Genomic DNA, 6025 nt, shown 5'->3' with positions numbered 1-6025 from the left:
AACTGCCCCCTGTTTATAAAAGGCTTAATATAAAAATATAAAAATGTGTGGATTTTCTCGAAAAACGATTTAGTGTCTAAAGAATTTTTCGTTAAAATTTCGGAGCACTATAAGGTGTTTGGATTGTAAAGATAGTTACAAGCTCTGGTGATTTTGAAAATTTATTTTAAAAATTTTAAAATATATATTTTTATTAAAAAAACACATCCAGTGTGGCAAGCCCTCTACTCCAACCTTTTCTTCCTCCTTTGTCCCTTTTCCCTTCCATGGTCGTTGGTCAATCGGTCGGTCGTGACTGTCACCGCCACCGTCGTTAGGACTGGCGTTGACTCCTGATCAAAATCTCGTTGGCCTTTCGTCGTAAACTGACACCATTTACCGTGGAGAAGCGTTTGAATGTTCATCGGTTTTTAAGCTACCGTCATTATTTTTTGTCGATTCCGGTCGATCTAGACGTCCATATGCCACCTCGTCACCACCATTTGAACCACTGTCCAATTCCACTCAAAACCCATCTTCGCCGTCGCTCGTCGATGCTCCTCCGTTCCACAATGGTAACTGGTTAAAATGAGTTATTTTAATTTTTTTTATATAATTTCATTAAAAGTTTGGGGTTAAGTTTTTTTTAGTTTTCATTTTTCATTAAAAAATAATATTTTTATTATTAAAAAATTAAAAATATAGTTGTGGACACTTAAAAGTATAACTGAGAAAATGTTATGCATAACGAAAAATTCTTTAGGTATCAAAATATTTTTTAAAATAAAATATAGGCACTTATTTTTTATATCAAGCCACTAGCCGGTTCTCTCCACCCGTATCATGAAGTCTAACCAAATATAAAAATAAAAACTTGTATATATAAAAAAAAAACTTGCATACCATTTCACGTGCAAATACCTTAAAACATTATATCAAAAGGTTTGGGATATTTTTATATTAAAAATATCATTAAATTATAATTTCTTTATTAATTTAAAGTAATTACAAGTAATAATATTTGTTTTAAAAATTCTCAATAATTTGACAATAAATATTCAAATATCTTACGGTCGTTGATTTTCAAACCTGAGTTTTCTAGAAATAACAATTATTCTTTAACCATTAAAGTTATTGGATTCGTGCAAATTAATTTAATTGTAATATTAAAATTTAGCTTTACATCAACTATACTCTATAGCAGTTATGAATTATTTGCATTATTAAGGCATTAGAGACAACCGATAAGAGAAATCAAATTATCAAAAAACATAATTAACTTTCATATTATATTTTATTTTAATTTCTCATATATTTTACACAACAATAATATAAATTAAAATAAGCTCAAGTTATTATAATAAAAAATAATTTCACTTAATTTGGTCCTCATTTCCTTATGAATAAAAAGTTAAGTCCAATTCCTTAGAACCAAATATTGTTTTTTCTTTAGTGAATGATGGAGTCACACGACCTAATCATTCCATCGAGTTATGATAACAATTGCGATTATTTTCATTCAAATAATATATCGTATGTGAATATCAATTAACTATTAATGAGCAACTCAAATAATTACAACATTATATATCATATCATATAATTATATTTAAAAAATATTAATTACACATAACACGTGTTTAATATAACGTGTCAAGCATGGTTACTTTCTGCATGGTATCATTCTCTCTTTAGTAAATTACAAAATTTGGTAACTGAATTTTCATAGCTTCCTATTTACTCACCGTACTTTCAAAATTTTCAATTTGCTCACTCACCTTTATGGATTGAACTTTTTTGTCACTCCACCATTATATCACTAACAGCTCGTTGACGTGGAATATTTTAATATTAAAGATGCCATATTGGATTTCCATGTAATAATAATAATAAGGGTAAATTACAAATTTGATAACTAACTTTCATATGATTCCTATTTTACTCACCGTACTTTCAAAATTTTCAATTTGCTCAGTCAACTTTATAGATTGAGTTTTTTGGCAGGGGTGAGACGAACGGACGTGGGGTGGCCAAAAAATAGGTTCGAACTGCTTACCCACGATGGAGGCGACGACGATGAGAGGACAAATCAACTGGGTTTTGGTCTCGGAAAGAGGAGAGGAATTCAACAGTGGCGGAGGTGAGATGAACGAATGACGTGGGTGGCCAAAAATTGACGAAAACATATAGGAAACTTTGGTTTCCTGACGAACCTTTGACGATTTCTATATGACGAACGACGAGAGCCTTGACGATCGGCCACTAGGGTTTTAGTCGCGTGGCTTGACGCTCACACCGGTACTAGCGGTGACGGTCATCTTCCAACAACGATGGAGATCAATGATGGGCAGGGGTGGACGATCGTTGGCGATGAAAAGTTTAACAACAGAGTGACCAAAAAAATCAATCTATAAAGTTGAGTGAGTAAAATAGTAGTTATATGAAAGTTCAGTTATCAAATTCGCAATTTACCTTTTATTTTTTTCTGACCTGTCATATCATCCGTGGCTTTTAACGATTAAAAAATTATTTCTCTAAGCCACGTCATAACAGCGTGAGAAGTTTAACGACAGAGTGACCAAAAACTCAATCTATAAAGTTGATTGTGAAAATTGAAAATTTTAAAAGTACGGTGAGTAAAATAGAAATAATATGAAAGTTCAGATACTAGGACTATTTAGGATGTCGTTAGGTGTAGGATCTTGTAAGTTGGTAGAGTAAAAAGATATAATCGTAAAATAGTTGATTTAATTTTGACAGATCACATACGGTTGTCAATGGATTGAAGGATATAGAATGAAATTTTTAGAATTTCACAAGCTTGGATTGCTGGAAAAATTCCTCCGAAGCGGAGGAAAAACAAAGAAGATGCAGCTCGTAAGGAGGATAGAAATTGCACTAAAAGTCCAAAAATCCTTGTTTCAAGTACCAGATCCAGGATTTATTCCTTACAACCTCGGCTATATCAAATAATAATAACAAAAGAGAGACTTGTTCAATATATCAGTACCTCTTCCTCCTCTCATCTGTAAACCATATATAGTCCATAGGCCTGATCCAACCTTGATCATACAGATATATATACATAAGACAAATTTGGCATGCATGCATGCATACATACATACATGTGGAGGATTACCTGACGAAATCTCTAAGCCTTTCCCTGCAGCTAAGAACCTCCTCCTGCAACTCCAAGCTCATCAAACATTGAGGAAAATAGATGGAGAAAGTATTTCAGAGGGAGGGCAAAGACAAGTTAAAACAAGAAAAAGTCGAATAAAATGAAGCTTCAAACTTTGTTTTAACATTGTCATTTCCCTTTCTCTGAAACCTTCTGCTTATGTTATTTGCAATCAATTCATGGCCCTTGCTTACAATCTTATTTGCCATTTCTATAATACGGTGATTCATAAAAGGAAGGGAAAAGTAGTAGATGAGAGAATGGCAAGACAAGTTAAAGAGAAAGTACGGGTTTCAAAACCCAAACTCTTTCCTTAACTTGCCCTAGCCTTTCCCTGCAACTATACGATGATCAACGAAACCGAAAAACCGATCCGAACCGAACTGAATACACCTCTAATATCAACCTCATCAAACTACCAAGAAAAGAGTACGCTTCTGTATTATGCCTCATGTTTGTTTCTCTTGCCATATATTTACAGTGATATGTGAGTGGAGAGAGGAACCCAAGTGTAGACACCCATTTTTGTCCGAGTTTAAAAAAATATTATTTATTTATTATTACTATTACTATTACTATTACTATTATTATTTATTATTATTATTATTATTTTTTATTTATTTTTTATTTTTGTAGGTGTCATATTCAACCCCACCATTCTGTTAAATCCCTAAAAATCTGGCTAGTGCAACTAAACTCAACCGAACGTGGACTCCCGGGAACGTGCGCGCCCACCACCTCGCATGTCCAGTGCAACTAACCTCGCATGTTTGCTTTTTTTTCTCTCAAAAAAGGGAAAGTGGGATGCTGGCCTTGACTTTAAATAATGTTGGGGGAGAACAAAACGAAAGGGGAAAAGGGAGCTCAGAAGCAAACAAGGAACCAACCTTCCTTCCAGTTTCTCCTTCCTTAAATCCACTATCTGCCTTTCCAAAGGGGGTCGGTGTCGAATATGTCTAGAAAATGTGAAAACGGAACAGCCAATAACAGTCATGTTGCTTCTTAATGATCTCATCAACCTCAATCTCAGTGAGACCATCGAGAAGATCATAGCTGAATATATATATGAATCGGCGGATCTAGAATGGATTTGCAAAGCAAAGCGAGGACTTTGCCTGGACCAGTGACGGACCCTTCAAAGCTCCCCGAATGGAACTACGATGGTTCCAACACCGATCAAGCACCTTGGAGAACCAAAATAAGGCCGAGCGCTAGAGGCAATGAAAGTCCTGATAAAGGTCCGAGATGAGCGAAACAACGGAGGCAAGGTTACACCAGATGAGCGATCTCCATACCACACTGCTCGAAATCGGAAACCAACTAACGACCGTGCAGAGGGCTGCTGCTTCCCGTTCTGGAGGAAATGAGCGCATTTTGCTATGAATTTGCGTGGAAAATTGAGAATACATTGAAGGCTCCATTAAAGTAGAGGAATTTCACTGAAGTTGAGGGAGCGTTGCGTATTGGAGAGAAATGGAATTGTTCATTTGATTCTCTTTGGCTGCTGGCGTGAAAACAAAATAAACCACCCATGTTTTGAACTTTGGGTAAATTCAACATATGGTCATTCATCTATGGTTCCTTTTCTTATATTTATTTCATTTAGTTTATTACTTTTTTATTTCATTTTATTTCATTTTATTTTTTTCCTTTTGATTTATTTAATGTTTTTTACTTTCTTTATTTTCTTATTATTATTTTTCCTTCCTTTCATTTATTTAATATTTATTTTTCTTTATCTAATATTTTTTACTTTTTAGGGATATTTTAATCCATCAAAGGTAAGTAATTCGAATCGAATGTTTTAAATTTCAATTCAAATTTTAATTTTTGCAATTAAAGACAACCGATAAATTAATTGGTACCGAAAGGGCGGTTCAAGGGTGCTAATCCTTCCTTGACCGTAACCGACTCCCGAACCCGACACATTTCTGGTACAACGCAGATCAGGTAAGATGGTGTCCGACCCACCTAAATTCATTTTAAAATGGTCGGTGGCGACTCTAACCCAATTCATTCAAGTCGAAGCCCAATTTCCGGGCCCAATCGAAAGACGGTTCCGACACCAAGTTTACACAAATCAAGGGGAATCTGCCCTATAGTTTCCAGGAAGGAAATGTTTAGAACTAGAAGCTTTGAAACAGAAACTTACTTTCAAAAATTTTAAAAATAAAATGACTAAAAAAAGCTGTAAAAATGTTGTTTATGCGTAAGAAACCTGCGGGAAACACTGATGAAGCTTCATCTGTTACATTAAACATTCTAAGAAGATGCATGGGTCAATGGGTGTGGGTCAATTATAAATGTTTTGAGGAATCTTTCATTTCTTTTAATTTCGTTTACTTTGTATGTGTTGTTTTCCTTCAGTCTTTCTCCTATAAGATCTGTCCCACAAGAATTATATATTTATATTTTTAAACCATCATTAAAAAGTAAGGACAGAGCTAGAATTAAATATTGACAGGGGCGAAATATTAGATTATTTAAGAAAAATATAAAGACTTATTAGGTATTTAAACTCGAAATTCAGCATGGACCAAGCGACCTTAGCAATTAAGGGATTGTTGTTATCCTTGAGGTCCCGAGTTCAAACACGTATATATGGGTATGAACGTTCATGGTCAAATAATTGAAAATCTTTGTACATATATTACATTATATTCACCCTAAATTAAAAAAAATAAAAACTTAAAAGACTAATTATAATTTGTCTAATATTTAAACTTGCAATGACTTAAATTGTAATTAGATCAAAAATTTGAGAACACATACTTATCACGCTTTAGTTCGACCCCAACTTAATTAAATATTTAATATATTTTTTAAATTTAAATATTTATTTTTATATAAATCAAAATACTATTA

Source organism: Hibiscus syriacus, unplaced genomic scaffold, assembly GCF_006381635.1.
Source record: "Hibiscus syriacus cultivar Baekdansim isolate YM2019G1 unplaced genomic scaffold, ASM638163v2 tig00110458_pilon, whole genome shotgun sequence".
Taxonomy (NCBI): Eukaryota; Viridiplantae; Streptophyta; class Magnoliopsida; order Malvales; family Malvaceae; genus Hibiscus; species Hibiscus syriacus.
The sequence above is the reverse complement of the archived record's forward strand: the minus strand, read 5'-3'. Positions refer to the sequence as shown.